This window comes from Larus michahellis, unplaced genomic scaffold (assembly GCF_964199755.1).
Source record: "Larus michahellis unplaced genomic scaffold, bLarMic1.1 SCAFFOLD_78, whole genome shotgun sequence".
NCBI lineage: Eukaryota > Metazoa > Chordata > Aves > Charadriiformes > Laridae > Larus > Larus michahellis.
This window is the reverse complement of record NW_027436116.1, coordinates 942,878-962,941: the sequence shown is the minus strand read 5'-3', so window position 1 is coordinate 962,941 and position 20,064 is coordinate 942,878. Positions and strand designations below refer to the sequence as shown.

The following is a 20,064-nucleotide window of genomic DNA, read 5'->3' as shown; positions in this document are numbered from 1 at the left end:
GATTGTTCTGAGACCCATGGTCTCTACATGGATCTCCATATGGAGAAATTCCTTATTTTATGTGTTTGCTTTTACACATTCTAGTGTAATCTTAGGATTTGTTCCCATCTCAGAAGAGCCTGAGTCTCAGTGTTTGACTATTTCTTGCACTTGGGCTGGAGGGTATTCTTACGGCCCAAATCTGGGTTTTTTGCGTACTAGCTATAGAGGAAAGACCCAGGGTTGCCAGCTGGCAAACAATGCAAACAAGAAGTTTCATTCATAAAGGATTCCTAGTAGTTTCCTAAAGACAATGTCCGTTTAAGGCAAGAGAAAAAGAACAGTATCCTAAAGCCTTTTGTGCGAGTACGATGATACTGTTGTGTCTCGCACCAACAGTACAGCAGCACCCTGGTACTCGTGAAGTGTCTGCAAGCAAAACCCCCTGAATTTATGTGGCTCTGCATGTCAGCTTTGGGCATGTTACTGCCGTAGTTGTTGCAGTGCTTTCAGGTACTCCCTAGTAATTCTGGAGGCCAGAGTTGTGCTTCTAAACACTGCGGGTTAATTAAAATGTGTATGCTTAGTGCTGCGTTGTCCGTGCATCCTCCATTTCCTCCGGCACTCTCTCCTGGTATTGTAATGCTGCCCCACAATGAGAGGATAGATGCTGCTAGCTCCAAAGATCAGGTAAATACCTGTATGTGGGGATAAGGGAAGAACGGCACTGCTGTTCTAGCATTGACAATTCACCAGGCAGATGAGCTTTCTGCTCCTCCAGCTGGAAACATTGCAGAAGCCACTGGCAGAGCGGCTAAAGTTTGGGAATGATGAACGTATGCTGTACTGGTGGAGAGGCCTTCAAAAATGTGTTACTCACCTTGTAGTATGTTCTTCGAGGTAAATGGATGAAGAAACCATTGGGTGGTCATTGACAGTGTTTCCTTGTACTTGCTCCCCTTCGGGAGCTGTGTGGCTGTAATTGTGAGCCTGGTGGTGGTCTAGCAGTGGCAGGAAGCGCGAGCCTTTCTCTTTGCACGTGAATTCCACAGCAGCCTTTGAATTGCCTCTGCAATACGGATCAATGAGTATGTGGAATCTCAGCAAGTTTTCAAATGTAATAAATAGTTCCTAAAATATTGTAGCATTTTCAAGATCATCTTAAAACAAATTCTGGCAATCAAGGCCGCTATTTTCTTTTGTCACGGGACTCCTCAGTTGAACAAAATTCTAGAAACTGCTGTCAGGTGACATTTCTAGTACTATTTTGAATCCACATAGCATATGTAACACGTTTAGTGGCTAAATATGGTAGCCGTCTGAGCACAGTGCTTGGGCTTCCACAAAGAAACGCTCTTCTAAAGACTCTGCTGCTGACGTTTTTGTTATGTCTTTGTCGGATGACTGATTTTTGGTTCGCTTAAGTAAAGGTGCGCTTTGAAGTGTCTAGACCATCACTGTTCTTGCTTAGAAATAAAAGTACTGTGTATGGCCCTATTTGTGATACTAGGGATATACAGACTGGCTAACGTTACCTTCCTGTTTTGATGGTTGATTATTTAAGAACACAAAATATAGTACAGACATGATGGTTTTGATACTTAGGTAGCAGAGACAAAATACCTGAGGACTTCCTCTTGTGCTGTTGTCTTCTGTATCTGTAAGTCTTGGAGTAATTTGTGACAAAGGTGAAATGTGATTTGGGTTTTTTTTTCTTTGCACTGAGTGTACAAGAGAGAACAGTTTATGTATACGAATAAATTTCCACATTCAGTAGACTATCCGAACATAATGTTTTGACAATCCGTTCTTATAATCTGTTTTTGCTGCTTTTTGCTGGGTACAAGTGCTTTATTTTAAATTCTGATCACCTTTCTTTCTTCTTCTAGAAGTCAAACTGAGCCAGTGAGTGAAACATCAAAAGCGGTATGTAAAATCACAGTCTCACCCTTTTTTCTTTTTTTACGTTTGGAAAAAGAGCAGCGTTTTTCTTCGGGTTTGAAAACACTGTCATTCGGCTGCTAAAATATAATTAACACAAGGAAATACTTGACTGGTGATGGTCTAGATCTTGATTTGCCACTTGGGTTGAATGCTATGCGTAACTACACATTTCAAAATAGTCCTTACAGTATAAAAATCACTATTTGGTGGTTTTTATTTTTCATCTTTATTTTAAGTACTTCACTGCTACGGTGTGAGGCATTCCACTGACCCTGGACCACTGGATCTGATGCCTTGATAAGCTGTTAGGATCAGCTAAATCTAGAAACAGATGAACTCTGGCTCTGTGTTCTGTGAAGAATGCAGCCTCTGATCCTCATGGAATAGTATCCAATCAACTTAAAATTGTAAATTTTTTGTATGTAGGTCTAAAAACACTACGTCTTAATCTGACACCTGTAATTCTGTCACCGAGTGGTTCGAATTCCTTTTTGGCCATGAATGCATGAATGCCTCGCATTGTGAGTTTGAGTTAGTTTACTGGCCCAGTGACCCAAGGAGTTAATTTTATGCATTTATGTAAACCATGTTTATAGTATTTCATCTAATTCAGTCGAGTTTTTATTTCTTGAAAAGGGTTATTTTTCTTGTTGTTTACTAGCATGTGCATAAACACAAATCACATGTTCCAAAAGCAGGTTAACGTTCTTTTCGCCTCGCGTCTTCCCTGGCGTGTCTGTGTCACGTTTCTAAGTAGCATCTCGCCATCCGCTAGCACAGATGTCTCCAAGAAAAGGAAAACTCCTGGAGTGGGAGGGAAGCCTCAGTGTTAGCTAGAACTACTTAAAGTAAATGAAAGACGAAGCAGAAACGTTCCCTTCTAGTTTGCTCTGCCTGGACCTGATTTGGGTTGTGGGTAGCCGTGGGGAGGGTGGAAGCCTTGCATCGCTCTTTACAAATCCTCTCTCTCTCTCTCCCTGTAAAAGCACTGCAGCCTCGGGTGCTTCTGGTGTTGGAGACACAATTAACTTTATTCTTAAAGCTAACTCACTCTTGGTTCAAAGCGTGGGCTTTTTGTTTTGGTTTGGTTTTTTAAATACCTGTATTTCTGCATGTATTTCAAAGACAAACCTGGATCTTAGTGTGGGAGGAATAAATCACCAAAAAGCTTGCCAATTACTGTTGAACAGTAAAGCAGCAAAATTAAAATTAGTCATGGTTTTTTTGAACAGGATGCACAAAAGGTTTTACTTTGAGTATTTCTTCCTTGTCTTGCTCTTCTATTAGCTGTCATTCTATACGTCCAAATTTGCGCTGCTGTCCTACTGTTACTACAGCCAAAGCAAGAAAGTGCCTCCGTTTGGGTTTAGTATTACTGTTTCGGTAACTGCGAGGATTTCTAGTAAGGGCTTGTCCTTAAAGGCTGCAGAAATGCAGCGCCAGGCCCATTGTTATAGCACCGTCAGGCACAACCGTGATCCTTCCTGGCTGAATGTTTAGTTCAGCCAAACAATCAGATTTTAGGAAACGGCTGTAATTTACACGTAACGTTCCAGCAGTGAGACTAGCCTTTTCCTCCTATTTTTGGTGCCCTTTCCCACGTGCTTCATGTTAGTTTCTGTCTAGTCTTGTGTTTGAAATGGGAGTTAATAAATTTATTGTCAGTTCTTGGTTTTTGAGGGTTGGGTTGGCTGGTTGGGTTTGGATTTTGTCCCCCCAGTTCTTCTGCAGTATTACCTTAGGGCTGTGTACAAGTTTCTTCTGCGTGATTGATTTGAGGGACTGGCAGGAAATACCTCAGTAGAAATTTAGAGGGGAAAAAAAGTCACGAGAATGTAGGATCATTGGAAGAGGAAGATGGCTGTTGGGCAAATGTACTAACTAGTACACGAATTATCTATCGCCTGCGTTTGATAACTGTTTAGTAGAAAGGAGTGCTATCGCCACCTTTAAGAAATCAGACTCTTGCCTGCAGGCCATATAATAACTGCTTCCTAAAAAAATGCAGGAACTACTTAATAGTTTATGAAGCGTTATGGTTCAGTTCCTGGTCAGTACAGGACTGTTTAATGCTAGACTCCAACAGAGCACCTTCCCACTCTCTGAAAAACTGCAAAACGGTGGTGATTGTGCCTGCCGTGAGAGAGCACGGGCCTGTTTTGCGCATGGGAAAAAGAGTGGTAGATGGAGCGTGAAGGTGTTGGCCCAAATCTGGGTGTGCGAAGAGCTGAGCCACACACGGAGTGGAGACGGGTGTTTATTTCGTGTCTGCGCAGCGGTGGGGGCTGGGGGGAGCTCCACAAAGCCAGCACAGCTTGGCTTACACATTGTAAGCTTTTATATTTTACGAAAAGCGACTCATTGGCGGACTAGACTAATTTCTCACACTTCCCAAACTGATTTGGGTAGTATGGCTTGCGGTCTAATAAAATACAAGAAATCAGTTTTCTGTTTCTGTAGACTGCTCCGTCCTGGTAAACACCTTTATTTCAATAAGCGGAGCAGTAAATTTTTTTCTAGACTAGGTGGTGTGTTACTTTTATGGCTGATGTTTTGGACTGGTGTTCTTATTTGGGTTTTGTGGGGTATGGTGAGTTTGGCATTTTTAAACGTAGTGACAGGAGAGGCAGAGTTCACGTTTCGGGGCTGATATGCCGGTGCTTTATTTTGACAGGCACCTGCTGTCTTCATCAAAGTGTAACCGTGTGCATTTCTAAATGTGAGACACGAACTGATTAATTTTCAAACTACACTGAAGTTTCCTGTAGTGCTGCTTCCTTCTTGAATAAACTTCAATATATTTTCTACATGCTTTTTAGCTGAAAACTGACAGCTCCCTTACCCCTTTGACTTTTAAGCAGTCGTGAGCATTTGAGAAGGGTCCCTCTCTGAGATATTCCGGAGCAGTAAGTTGATCTCAAACGGGTTTGGTAATTGTAGTTTCTTCTCATTAACCGCATTAACCACGCTCTTAAGCTGTCGTAGGTCTGGGCTTTGCTTTGAACAAATACAAATGCCGCTTTCAGTGACAGTCAGAGGCTATAGTGCAGGCTTTGGGACTACAGTAGAGGTTAGCTATTGCTGTGTTTTGATTGTAGAACTTGAATATGTGTTTCTTTTCTCGTGAACAGATTGGTGACTCTTCTGCATCTATTTCTGCGGCCCAGATTACTAAGGTATATGAATATTCTCGTCAAATACTTAAAAAAGCATTTTCTTTGTACTTTTACATCTTATACTGTCATCTGTATCTGGCTAGCACTTGTAATTTGAACAAGACTTTAATAAAATTTCTACTAATTTGAAGTATTAATTTTAACTTTAAAATGTGTGTATATTTTGATACCATCCTGTAAAGAGTAGTTCCCATTTTGGAAGATAGAAGGAGAGTACCTTATCAGCCTCAAGATGACGTTGTAGTATTGGTCTTCTTCAGGACACTGAGAAGAAGCGCTTTAGCTGTCTACCGTTTTTAATAAGTTTTGTTAATTTTGCATTGGAAACTAACACAGTTTTTAGGGAAGACTTGATTTGTCTGTAAGCTGTGGACATTTAAGGGGGGTTTTGAACAGCCAAAAGAGAAGCGTTTCTGTAACGTGGACAACTGCATCACTGTTTTTGAATTTCTAGTGATGGTAGTCAGAGAACCATTCTGTGAATGCTGCACAATTTCATAAATTGTAGTATATGTACAGTGGAGAGCGCAATCTAATTTGTTTGAACGCAGACTGTGTGAATTGTGAAAATGTGCCCAGTTGTTTATAAGTTGATACCAATGTGCCCGTGTGGCATAATAGCAGATGTGGCCCTCTGAAACTGTTGTAATGCCGTGTTTGGCTATGGAATCGCTTGCATTTTTGGCTCAATAACATGTGACTTTGGCCGGGAAAGCACTAGCGATGGCCCTTGGTGCACAGACGTAGTGCTGTGCAATGAAATTACTCGTCTTGAAAGAGCACAAAGATTAGAGGAGGCAGGGCCTAACGCAGAGGAGACAGTTCTTTCTTCTGAAAATAAAGGCCGGAATTCATTTCCAAGAAGGAGAGATCTCTTCCTGCTGGTAACTTCTTCCCTCTCATGTAAATGACATGTAAATGTCAGTGACTTCATAGATGTCGATCTGGATTACGTTACTCTTGAGAAAAAGCTGTGTATTTTGATCTTTTCTTCGTTCACGGTTTCAGCGTCACTGGCATAGCCGCCAGCCTGACCCGGATCGTCCGGGCGGGGGGCTGTCGGGCGAGGGGGGGGATGTGGGGGGGGCGAAAAAATAAGTTTTACCTTTTTTTCGTTCGTGATTTAAGCGCCACTGGCAGAGCCGCCACCCTGACCCGGATCGGGTCGGGGGCGGGGGTGGGGCGTGGCGGTCCGCGGCTTCGCGCCCTGCGCGGGCGCGCGAGCACACCCCTGCCCGGCAGGCGGCAGCGGCGGGGAAGGGGTGCCGGTGCAGAGGCAGGCGAGAGCGGGCGGCGAGCACGGCGCAGAGGTGGGCCGGGGAGAGGGCGGCAGGCACGCGGTGCCTCTTTTCGGAGTAGGTTTTGGGTCGGTGAGGTGGGGGGGGGCGGTGTGTGTGCTGGGGGCGGGGGGGGGTTCAGTGGGTTCTCCAGCCGCGGCAGGGGCGGGCAGGCGCGCAGCAGAGAGAGTGAGCGAGCCGAGCGGCTGAGAAAGGAAGGCGGGAGCGCCGGGGCACGGGCACGGCCAGGGGCGCGGCAGGGTAGAGACTCGGCAGCCGGGGTTAGATCCCCGCTCGCCACCGGGAATCCCTTAACCCGCCCGGGCACGGAGCCGGCAGGGACTCCGCTGGGTCCTAAAGTCTCCCGCCGTCCTTGCCGGGGGGGGGGTGGGTGGCAAACCTGCACGAGGGCAGCGTGGGGAGGGGGCGGCCGGATTCGCAGTGAACCGGGTGGTGAGTAGAGGCGGGGGAGGGGGGGGGAAGGGGGACGGCGGGGTGTGGCGGGGGGGGTGGGCGGTAATTCGGTGGCGGCAGCGGGGCTTGGGGGGAGACGCTCTGTCTGCGTCTGCGTCTGCCGCACGCGAGAGGTTCGGGCCCGTTGGAGGGGGTGGGGTGGATGTTGTGTGCACGTGTGCGTGCGGCGGCAGACGGGGCATTGGGGCTGGGGGAGAGGCCTGCTGGGGGGGGGGGGGGTTAGAGGCGAAAGGGGGGAATGGGAAGGGCCGGGGGAGATGGTGCGCCCGTGTGCAAGTGCCACGGTGTGCGCGCAGTTGGGGTGGGGCAGATGTGACCCAGGGCTGCCGCGATTGAGAGACGGGACGCTGCTTGATGCAAGCAAGATGTCAGTTCATTAGACGCGTTGGAAAGCTTTTTATACAGCTACTTAACAGTTACATAAATTACACAAATTCTATCATTTCTGATTGGCTTAGCTCTAAATGTTTCATTACAATAATCCCTCCTACCTGCGGTTTCGCTACATGCTAGAAGCTACAGTTTTGGAATGTGCTAAAAGCTACAGTGATAACTTGTTGCCTACTCCCTACTTCTTCAAGGTTATTTATGTCAGACCTGCAAGGCCAGTTGTTCCCTGGCTCCTCAGATTTATTTGTCTCAGGTCTGCAAGGTCGGCATACCCTCGAATTTCTTGCATACTCGTACTTTTCTGCTAGCCGCCCTGTCGTGGTTTAGCCTCAGATGGCAACAAAGAACCACGTGCCGCTCGCACGTGCCTTCCTAATACAGGAAGGATCGTAAGAAAAGGCAAGACTCTTGGGTTGGGACAAAGGCAGTTTAACAGGACAGCAAAGGGAACAGGCAAACAACAACAACACGGATAGGGGAATATACAAACGCGATTACGGAACCGCCGCTCCCCGCCCGCTCGCCGACCGGCCGGACCCGGGACGCCCCATCCCGCTTTTAAGCAGCAACTTCCTGCCCCCTCCCCCGGCAGCTCAGGGTGGGCGTGGCTCACATGGCATGGAATACCAGGAAAAGTTAACCCTATCCCCACCGGAACCAGGACATTATCCACCCCTTATTCCATACCATCTATGCCATGCCCAGCAGGTTCCAATGAATTGCCACCCCTTTCCCCTGTTATATATATATATATATACACACACATATAATGCCCTTAGTTTATGGGTCATCCCTCCAAAGTGTCCGTTGAGTTCTTTTAATCCACGGCTTTGGGCTCCATTTGTTAGAACAGTCTCTCAGGGCAGGTGAGATGCTGGGTGGTGCTGGTCTGTTGCATGCTGTATTTTTCGGAGCTTGTGACTGGTGCACCTGGTGTGGCTCATGCACGCAGTCCGTGGGCTGAAGATGTAGATCTTGAGGAAACTGCTGGGCGCCAGCTGCTGAGATCAGTTCTTATCCCATCATCCCTGTGCCTTACTTGTAGTACAACTGATAGCAATTATAGCATTGAGGACATACAGTGACAGTGTTACTTATCAATTAACAGCACACAATCTGATTCATTGGCTATTCTCGCCCAAAATCAGATCCCCATGAGGTACACATCGGACTTCCCCATCCTGCCGCATCACCCACCAAGTGCACCCAGGTCCTTGGGCAAAAGCAATCCCACGGATGGGTTTGCCTTTGCCTGAGGCAGGACTAACCCAGACTGTCTTCCCTAGCATATTCTTCATGTGCACTACGGGGACTTTATCCCCTTCTACAGTACGTGGAAGTTTTGATTGGGCAGGGCCAGCCCGATTGTTAGATCCCCTGGTGTTAACTAGCCAGGTAGCTTTTGCTAAATGAGTATCCCAGTGTTTGAAAGTCCCACCACCCATTGCTCTCAGTGTAGTTTTTAACAGTCCATTGTATCGTTCTATCTTCCCAGAGGCTGGTGCGTGATAGGGGATGTGATACACCCACTCGATACCATGCTCTTTGGCCCAGGTGTCTATGAGGCTGTTTCGGAAATGAGTCCCGTTGTCCGACTCAATTCTCTCTGGGGTACCATGTCGCCACAGGACTTGCTTTTCAAGGCCCAGGATAGTGTTCCGGGCAGTGGCATGGGGCACAGGGTATGTTTCCAGCCATCCAGTGGTTGCTTCCACCATTGTGAGCACATAGCGCTTGCCTTGACGGGTTTGTGGCAGTGTGATATAATCAATCTGCCAGGCCTCCCCATATTTGTATTTCAGCCATCGCCCTCCATACCAAAGAGGCTTCACACGCTTGGCTTGTTTGATCGCAGTGCATGTCTCACATTCATGGATGACCTGTGCAATAGTGTCCATGGTCAAGTCCACCCCTCGGTCACGAGCCCATCTATATGTCGCATCTCTCCCTTGATGGCCTGAGGAGTCATGGGCCCACCGAGCTATGAATAGTTCACCCTTACGTTGCCAGTCCAGATCCACTTGAGCCACTTCAATCCTAGCGGCCCGATCCACCTGCTGGTTGTTCTGATGTTCCTCCGTGGCCCGATTCTTCGGTACATGGGCATCTACATGGCGTACTTTCACAACCAGATTCTCTATCCGGGCAGCAATATCTTTCCACAGTTCAGCAGCCCAGATGGGTTTGCCTCTGCGCTGCCAGTTGCCCTGCTTCCACTGCTGTAACCACCCCCACAGAGCATTTGCCACCATCCATGAGTCAGTGTAGAGATAAAGTACTGGCCATTTTTCTCGCTCAGCAATGTCCAAAGCCAGCTGAATAGCCTTCACCTCTGCAAACTGGCTCGATTCACCCTGTCCCTCACTGGCTTCTGCAACCCGTCGTGTAGGACTCCACACAGCAGCCTTCCACTTTCGATGCTTTCCCACAATACGGCAGGACCCATCAGTGAACAGGGCATATTTCTTCTCATTTTCTGGCAGTTTATTATATGGTGGGGCCTCTTCTGCACGCGTCACCTCCTCCTCTGGTGACATTCCAAAATCCTTGCCTTCTGGCCAGTCCATGATCACTTCCAGAATTCCTGGGCGACTGGGGTTTCCCATTCGAGTTCGCTGCGTGATCAGTGCAATCCACTTACTCCACGTAGCATCGGTTGCATGATGTGTGGTGGGGACCCTTTCTTTGAACATCCAACCCAGCACCGGCAGTCGAGGTGCTAAGAGGAGCTGTGCTTCTGTACCAACTACTTCCGAAGCAGCTCGAACCCCTTCATATGCTGCCAATATCTCTTTTTCTGTTGGAGTGTAGCGGGCTTCGGATCCTCTGTATCCACGACTCCAAAACCCTAGGGGTCGACCTCGAGTCTCCCCTGGTGCTTTCTGCCAGAGGCTCCAGGTAGGGCCGTTCTCCCCGGCTGCGGTATAGAGCACATTTTTAACATCTTGTCCTGCCCGGACTGGCCCCAGGGCCACTGCATGGACTATTTCCTGTTTGATTTGTTCAAAAGCTTGTCGTTGCTCAGGACCCCATTTAAAATCATTCTTCTTCCGGGTTACTTGATACAGAGGGCTTACAATTTGACTGTAATCTGGGATATGCATTCTCCAGAAACCCACAATACCTAAGAAAGCCTGTGTTTCCTTTTTACTAGTTGGTGGAGACATAGCTGCTATTGTGTTGATCACATCCATTGGAATCTGACGGCGTCCATCTTGCCATTTTATTCCTAAAAACTGGATCTCCTGCGCAGGTCCCTTGACCTTACTTCGCTTTATAGCAAAACCAGCGTTCAGAAGGATTTGGACTATTTTACTCCCTTTCTCAAAAACTTCTTCTGCTGTGTTTCCCCATACAATGATGTCATCAATGTACTGCAGATGTTCTGGAGCTTCACCCTGTTCCAGTGCAGTCTGGATCAGTCCATGGCAAATGGTGGGGCTGTGTTTCCACCCCTGGGGCAGTCGATTCCAGGTGTATTGGACGCCCCTCCAAGTGAAAGCAAACTGTGGCCTGCACTCTGCTGCCAAAGGGATTGAGAAGAATGCATTCGCTATATCAATCGTGGCATACCACTTGGCTGCCTTGGACTCCAGTTCGTACTGGAGTTCTAGCATGTCCGGCACGGCAGCACTCAGCGGTGGCGTGACTTCATTCAGACCACGATAGTCTACAGTTAGCCTCCACTCTCCATTAGATTTTCGCACTGGCCATATGGGACTGTTAAAGGGTGAGCGAGTCTTGCTGATCACTCCTTGAACCTCTAGTTGACGAATCAGCTCATGGATGGGAATCAGAGAGTCTCGGTTAGTGCGATACTGCCGCCGATGCACCGTTGTGGTAGCAATCGGCACCTGTTGTTCTTTGACCCTCAACAACCCCACAACAGAAGAATCCTCCGAGAGACCAGGCAAGGCAGACAACTGTTTAACTTCCTCTGTCTCCAAAGCAGCTATGCCAAAGGCCCAGCGGTACCCTTTTGGGTCCTTAAAATACCCTCTCCTGAGGTAATCTATACCAAGGATGCATGGAGCCTCTGGGCCAGTCACAATGGGATGCTTTTGCCACTCATTCCCAGTTAGGCTCACTTCTGCCTCCAGTACAGTCAACTCTTGGGATCCCCCTGTCACCCCAGAAATACAAATGGGTTCTGCCCCTCTATAGCTTGATGGTATTAAAGTACACTGCGCACCCGTGTCCACTAGAGCCTTATACTCCTGTGGGTCTGATGTGCCAGGCCATCGAATCCACACCGTCCAATAAACCCGGTTGTCCCTTTCCTCCACCTGGCCGGAGGCAGGGCCCCCCTAATACTCGTCATAGTATCCATTACTCACTTCTTGCATAAAGGACTTGGAAGTTCCTTCAAGAGGATCAGAAGCAAGATCAGGCCTTCTGCTTTGTCTGGGGAACGGCCCACTGGAAACTGGGGCGGCACTTTTCCTGGAGGGATCCCCTTTTGTGGTTGTCCTTCCTTGCAACTCCTGTACCCGTGTCCGCAGGATCGAAGTAGGTCGTCCATCCCACTTCCTCATGTCCTCTCCGTGGTCCCGCAGGTAGAACCACAGGGTGCCTCGTGGTGTGTACCCTCTGTATTCTCTCTCTTGAGTGGGGAAATGCCTGCTTCTAATAGCTGAGATGCTGGCCCGTGCAGGTGGGGAGTAGGACATATTCTCTTCAAGTTGCTGGACCTTCCGCGACAGTTTCTCCACAGCTGAGACAAGGGGGGAAGAGAGACTTTCTTCATATCGCCGGAGCCGGCCAGCTACCTCATCCACCGTTGGTCCCTCTTCACCTTTCCATTCCATTACTGCCAGGGAGTTGGCATATGACGATGGTGCGCTCCGTACAAACTTCCGCCACATGGGCCTTGTGCATCGCACCTCATCAGGGTCTGTGGGTAAGTCGGCATTGTCCAAGTCATAATAAATCATCTCCCGCACGGCTAATTCTCTCAGGTACTGGATACCTCTTTCCATGGTAGTCCACTTGCTTGGCTGACATACAACATCCTCACTGAAGGGGTACCTCTCCCTCACGCCTAACAGGAGTCGTTTCCAGAGGCTGAGGGCTTGGGTCTTTTTCCCAATCGCCTTGTCAATGCCGCCTTCCCTAGACAGGGATCCCAGCTGCCTGGCCTCCCTACCCTCTAATTCCAGGCTACTGGCCCCATTATCCCAGCACCGGAGCAGCCAGGTGACAATGTGCTCGCCTGAAAGTCGGCTGAAATCTTTTCGCATATCCCGCAGCTCACTCAAGGATAGGGATCGAGTAATTATCTCTGGTTCTGCTTCTTCCTCCTGCTCTCGTGATGGCCCTGGTTCATCATCATCTCTTACTAAGCGAACTGATTTCTTTGTGTACTTCTTCTTCTGTATGGGGGCAACTGATACCGGCACGGGTTGGTTCTCTGGTTCAGTGGCAGTGGCTACCACGGGGGTTGCAGTAGCCGCAGTGTCTGCCGCAGGGGTTGCACTAGCTGCAGTGTCTGCCGCAGGGGTTGCACTAGCCGCAGTGTCTGCCGCAGGGGTTGCACTAGCCGCAGTGTCTGCCGCAGGGGTTGCACTAGCCGCAGTGTCTGCCGCAGGGGCTGCAGCAGCCGCAGGGGCCGCCGGTCTGGTTTCCATCTCTTCCCCTTGAGGGTGCTGCATAATTCTGAGCAGTGCCTGGTAGATACTGGCCAGGGCCCAGCACAGCGCGGTGAGTTGTGCCTCTCTAGAATAGCCACAACATTTTCCCTTCAAATATTCTACCACTTTATCAGGGTCCTGTAATTGTTCAGGGGTGAAGTCCCAGACCATTGGAGGCGAGTAGTTCTCTAGGTACCTGCCCATGCTCTCCCACATGCCATGCCACCCCTGACTATCCAGCCTCGGAGCAGATCTCCGGGTGGTAGTCTTAAATAGTCGCTTAACCCTAAACAAGACCTGGAACGTATTCAGGAGACATAGCACTAGGAACACACTAGTTTGAGTATCCCAAGGATATTCAAGATTCTCAAAAGCTGTCATACCTGACCCGAAGGAGAAAAGGGAGGCAAAAGGGCTGGGGAAACTATTGACAAATTCTGAGAGACGGTGTCCAATGTACGGACAGGACAACAAAACCACATAAACACCCCAAAATAACCGTCTGAACAGTGATGTTATCATATCATAAACAGATATCGCACAGGACAGCAGAATGATAATCCTCATCCCTCTTCCAGACACGGTAAACAGCATCGCAGGGAGTACATAAGCCATATAGGAATTTATGTAACACAGCCATGAGAACAAACCAAGCAACATGATGACCAGTGACTACTTACCTAATAAAATAAATGCATACAAAAAAAAAAACCAAAACCGTTTTTTCCACGTTCTAGTTGGATTCTGTCGTTATGTCAACCCTTCAAGCCCCACGTTGGGCGCCAAAAAGGACTGTCGTGGTTTAGCCTCAGATGGCAACAAAGAACCACGTGCCGCTCGCACGTGCCTTCCTAATACAGGAAGGATCGTAAGAAAAGGCAAGACTCTTGGGTTGGGACAAAGGCAGTTTAACAGGACAGCAAAGGGAACAGGCAAACAACAACAACAACACGGATAGGGGAATATACAAATGCGATTACGGAACCGCCGCTCCCCGCCGCTCGCCGACCGGCCGGACCAGGGACGCCCCAGCCCGCTTTTAAGCAGCAACTTCCTGCCCCCTCCCCCGGCAGCTCAGGGTGGGCGTGGCTCACATGGCATGGAATACCAGGAAAAGTTAACCCTATCCCCACCGGAACCAGGACACGCCCCCAACATCTCCCCCTTTTTAGTTTCTTTAAAGGCAGAACTGAGGCGCGGGTTTAAAGGTCATCATACTCAGTGAGCTGGACAGAACTAACACTAGTGTAAATCTTCGGAATATCGCCGTTTTGAATAAACCATGTATGTCGAACAACTTTAGTCACCATAGACCTAACACAGGAAAGAGCGCAGCTTAGAATCAAAAGGCCTACCAATATAATAACTAATATGAGTACAGCAGATTGTACCAGGCTCCTAAGCCAGCCCTTTAGCCCAAACCAATCACCCAAAGTACCCAATCCGAAGAAGTCCGTATCAGATTGCACCTTTTGTGAATGTGCAAGGAGTTGTGTAATTTGCTTATGTATCGAAGAAGAGTGGTCCTCTAAGTCCATGCAGCACATTCCGTCAAAATCCTCACAGCCATGTCCATGGGCTAGTAGCAAGAAGTCAATAGCGGCTCTGTTTTGCAGGACTGCATGTTGTACTGTAGACAAGTCTTCAGCCATCTCAGATAGTATGCGGCTGGTAGCATTTGCTTGCTTAACAACCCAACAGGCAATTGCATCTAAGTTTCTGTGGGCTCTCGCTGCTGCCACCCCAGGGGTAAATAGCGAGGCGAAAAAAACCTCCCAGCGATTCCATAGCTTAACATTATCGTCACAGGTATTTTCTAATGCTTGTATTGTGTCACGAGTAAAACGTAACCGCTGTTTTGGGCTTGGATGATAGTGAGGAGTGCCAAGACTAAGCTGTCCAATAGTACACGGGCCTCCTCTAGGGTTAGAAGGGATCCCAGACCAAGCTCTATTTCTGCAAATAAAAAGAACCCCAAGGGGAGCCGCCTAGGGAGCATGGTACCGGGGGCTGAGTGAGTGGCATCTCGAGCAATGCTCAAACACCATTGTTGTTGCCAGAGGGTAGCATTACCAATAGGTGAGATGACGGTCGGTGGAGAATCCTTTACTAAGGGCCCCTGACCATGACCTAAGGCCAATAAACAAACAATGAGAAATATTAAGAGAATCTACTAAGTCAATTTCCTGCGGCTCAGGCCCTATTGGTAATTTATCATCCCAATTATCGTATTTTTCAAAAAGGTCCTTAAGATTTTTCCATGAAAAAGGAAGCCTTCCAGAAATATTGTACTGCTTCCGTAAGGTTGTCATAGAGTTATTAAACAGTAAAAAGGTCGAGTTATTCAGTGGTACCCCTACTAAGCAGGTGATGAAGGGCGAGCTGGGCGTAGCAAGACTGGCACAAAAGCTAGTTGTATTGAGCGACCTGGACAGAGTAACCCAGACATTTTGACGGGGGTCAAAAAGGTGAGGGTGGTACCCTGGCAAAGGATTGGCATGTGTCCAGGCTGCACATATACAAAAAAGTGTTAACAGGATCATAATGTTTGACGGACTCTTCCCCCCACCCCTTTTTTTTTTTTTTTTTTTTTGCAGTGCTAAATTCTTACAATGCTAACTTCATATATTAGGCAACTGTCACACCATCTATTGGCCAATGTTAACCATCGCTACCATCTCTTACCACAGCGATAGCAGTCGCATAAAACCTAAGGGTCACAATTACCACAGGCGACGCAATGAATATGTTCTACTGGAGTCTCTGCTCTATTGTCCATAAAAGCACTGCATCAGTCCTCCGAATGTTCTTTGGTATGCCGTTCAGGGGAATGATCTAGCTGTGGATTGGTGTTGTGGCCATCCGATTGTGGTAGGGGTTCACGGAAAGGTCGCACGCTCTTCGCTGGGATCCGCCTGGGGCCTCGTTCTGTGGAAACACAAGCATAGCCTCTGCCCCATGTGACAAGGGGGTATGGCCCCAAGACCTTACCTGTCTCAGGGTCGCAGATCAGGACTGGAGCTTTTACGCTGGCTTCAAAAGAAGTGTTTGTGTTAAAGTGGCGAACGATCGGAGGGTTGTTATCTATTAAAGAACAATTTAAATAGTTAAAAACATACAGGGCTTTCTGTAGACGTTCTTCAGGGGTGGCTGTCCCTACTCCCCCTTTCTGTTGTTGTAACAAGTGCTTTAAAGACTGATGAGAGCGTTCAATCAGGGACTGGCCCGTAGGGGAATGTGGGATCCCAGTGATGTGAGTGATCCCCCAAGAGATAAAAAAAGTTTTAAGTGCAGCTGAGATATAAGCAGGGCCATTGTCTGTTTTGATTTGTGCAGGGATGCCTAAGGTAGCAAAAGCACGCAGCAGATGCCTGCGAACATCTTTCGCCGCCTCCCCCACATGGCAGGAGGCAAATAGAGCGCCTGAAAAGGTGTCAATAGAGGAATGGACGTATTTTAATCTCCCAAATTCTGGATAGTGTGTGACATCCGTCTGCCATAATTGCAGGCTTTGTAAGCCTCTGGGATTAACCCCACCTGGTGCCGTAGGAAAAGAATGTTTTTGACAATCAGGGCAGACAGCGATAATGTTCGCCGCTTGCTGAGAAGTGAGGCCAAACTGACGTTTGAGGCCCCCTGCATTCTGATGGAAAAAGGAATGACTAAGCTTAGCTTGTGCAATACGGTCAGGTAAAGCTTGTACCGGCAGAGTGAGCATATCGGCCTGTCGATTGCCTTCTGCAATAAACCCAGGTAAAGAGGTGTGCGATCTAACATGTAAAATAAAATAGGGATGTGTTCGAGAGGTTAAAAGGAAAACAAGTTCCTGCAACAAAGCAAACAAATCAGCATGCGAAGTATGACGCAGCACCGAGGCCTCTGCCCGTTCGACGACGCCTGCAACATAAGCAGAATCAGTAATAAGATTCAGTGGTTTAGACCACTTACGAAAAGCTCGAACAACAGCGGCAAGCTCTACGATTTGAGGGGACCCGGAGACTGTCTCAACGTCTGACTCCCATTGTTGAGAGCGGTCATCCCACCAGACAATCACCGACTTGTGTGTTTTTCCAGACCCATCGGTGAACACAGTAAGGCCTTGGAGGGGCTGGTGACATCTCTTTGGTATGGATATTAAGTTAAAATGAGCATGTAGAAGCTTGTGGGACGGAGGATGTGAGGTTAGTTGACCCGTATAATCTGTTAAGGCAAACATGAAAGCATCAGACTGTTGGAATAACCATTGTAGGTACATATTAGTTACAGGTAAACAGATAGAAGCAAAGTCCATCCCTGACAGGGCAAGCAAGCGCTGCCGTGCTTTAATTATCAAGGAAGCAAACATTTCATGTTGTGTCCAAATTGTTTTAGTGGGCTGGTTGGGTAAAAAGACCCACTCAATGATTAATAAGGGATCAGGGTTGTTAGGGTCCCATTGAAAAATCAAAGCATATGGCTGACGTGCAGGGTTCAAAATAATTAAATTGAAGGGCAATTCAGGCGCACAGCGGTGTGCTTGCCGTAAGGCGATGGCTTTCGCTACTTTTTGTAATGAGGCAGCGGCTTCAGGACCAAGTCGACGAGGGGAGCGTAAATCGGAATCTCCCTTGAGGAGTTCAAACAAAGGGCTTAAGTCTGAATTGGAGATTCCTAGCAAGGGTCGGACCCAAGTAATGGTCCCTAATAATTTTTGAACATCGTGCAAATTTTTAATGTCGGCCTGTATATGCACAGGTTGGGGAACTATCGTCTGGGTCCTGATGCGCCAACCCAAGTAGGTCCAAGGGGGCATTTTCTGGACTTTTTCGGGCGCAATACAGAGGCCTGCCGAATTGACAGCGGCCGTGACAAGGGCTACGGCCTTTTCCATGAGCTCAAGGTGAGGCACAGCCATCAAGATATCATCCATATAATGATATAACAGAACTTGAGGCAATGCAACCCTGACAGGGCTAAGTACCTTAGCGACATACCATTGACAAATTGTCGGGCTATTTTTCATTCCCTGTGGCAGTACAACCCACTGATATCGTTGCACAGGGGCTTGCATATTGACACTTGGGACTGAAAAAGCAAATTTGGCAGCGTCATCAGGGTGTAGTGGAATGTTAAAAAAGCAATCCTTAAGGTCAATAACGGTGAGATGCCAATTGCGGGGGATCATAGTTGGAGAAGGGAGCCCTGGCTGCAGAGCTCCCATATCTACCATAGCATCATTGATTTTTCTGAGATCATGGAGCAGGCGCCACTTGCCAGATTGCTTCTTAATAACAAAGACAGGTGAATTCCAAGGACTAGTAGTAGGTACTATATGTCCTTTTGCTAATTGTTCCGTAACCAGTTCTTGGAGAGCGCGAAGCTTTTCGAGTGGTAGGGGCCATTGATCTACCCAAATGGGTGTCTGAGTTTTCCAAGTCAGTTTCAGGGTGTCGCGCACCTCAATGGCCCCCCCTAAAAATGCGACTGAATGGAAGTTCCCCATTGTGATAGCACATCACGTCCCCATAAGACCATAGGAACAGGCAGCACAAAAGGCTTGACGGAAGCCACTCGTCCTTCTGGGCCTTTGATTTGGATCAATTCCGAGGATTGGTGGCTTCTACCAACTCCTCCGATTCCGGCTAGTGCCTGAGGCACAGCTGCCAAAGGCCATTGTGGAGGCCACTTCACCTGTGAAATTACGGTAACATCGGCCCCTGTGTCAATAATCCCATTTAGGATTACTTGCTGAGTGCCGTGAATAAGAGTACATTGACAAAGTGGTCGCTTCTGGGAAATGGACTGTACCCAGAGAATCTGTGGATCCCCAGTAGATCCAAAACCTCCTTGTCTTTGCTGCGGAGGTGGGTGAGGCGAAAGAGAGCTTGCGTTCTGCGGGATCAGTAGTAATTGTGCAATGCGGCTTCCTTTGGGTACTGTGCAAGGGGGAAATGGGGTCCAGGCCATGATTTTAATTTCCCCAACGGTATCCGCATCAATTACTCCAGGCAATACAAAAAGTCCGGCTAAGGTAACTGATGATCTCCCTAATAGTAGCCCTTGTGTTTTCGGGGATAAAGGACCTGAAACATTAGTTGCTAATAAATGAACAGAGGAATCAAGCAATGTTACTGCGTGTGAGGTTGCCAGGTCCAATCCGGCGCTACCGGCTGTTGCTGGGCGAAGACTTGTGGCGAGGTCACACCCATCTGCATGGCTCGATCCACCGGCGACGATACTTGTGTCTGTGCGCGTCGCTGCCCCGCGCTCCGCAAGCGGTTTCCCTGTATCGGCTGCCCTTGAAAATTATACTTAGAACGACATTGATTAGCATAATGACGCCCCTTCCTGCATCGGGGACAGATCCCAGGGGCTTGAGCTTTAGCCCCCCATTAGAAGCGAGACAATTTCGTTTGATATGGCCTGGTTTACCACAACCGTAACAATTTCCTCCCCCAGACATGCCTCTCATAGCTGCGAAAGCAGCTGCCATCGCTTCAAATTTATGGTCCACAGTACCGATACGATTACAAGCCTCTACCATTTCAACCAAAGTCGGAGCTGGGTTAGGGAGAGATTTAAGTAATTTTTTACAGTCGGCGTTAGCATTTTCAACTGCTAATTTTAATAGCAAAATTTCTCGAGCTTCGGTATTATCTATTTGGCGTTCTAAAGCTTGCTTAAGTCTATCAATGAATTGCATGTACGGCTCCCGAGGTTCCTGCGTAATAGAGGTGAATGCCTTTTGAGGTTTACTGGAATCGGGTATTTTAAGTAAAGCCTTTTTTGCTTCTTCGTGGATCGCTTCCAGGGCCTCTCGTGGACAATCTCGAGCCTGTGCCGCTGGATTAGAGTGCTGACCCGTACCCATAAGGTGCTCCATGGTCAGTGCGGCAAGAGCAGCATTATTATGACCCACGTAGCTGGTGAGGAGAGTTTGAAGGCCCCCCCTCCAGTGCGACTCCCACAGGGAATACTGGGAAGGGGTTAATAACAATTGCGCTAGCGATTTTAAATCATAGGGAGTCATAACATATGTATCAAAGACAGAAGACAGCAGGCTCGCAAAATATGGGGAAGAGAGCCCATGTTCTGTGACGGTACGGCGCAGCTCTTTAATCACCGGGAAGGACAAAGCCTTCCACTGCACTCCCCGGCCTTGATAAATAACAGGGGCGACTATCGTTCGCGCTATTTCCAAGTCACCTTCTTTTA

At 48.1% G+C, this 20,064-nt stretch overlaps 2 pseudogenes; both read left to right on the top strand.

The window, feature by feature from the left end:
- Positions 1 to 20,064, top strand: part of LOC141736955 (endoplasmic reticulum chaperone BiP pseudogene) — a 37,876-nt pseudogene that overhangs the window by 4,929 nt on the left and 12,883 nt on the right.
- The window catches only part of LOC141736956 (endoplasmic reticulum chaperone BiP pseudogene), a 134,311-nt pseudogene continuing 120,530 nt past the window's right edge, over positions 6,284 to 20,064 (top strand).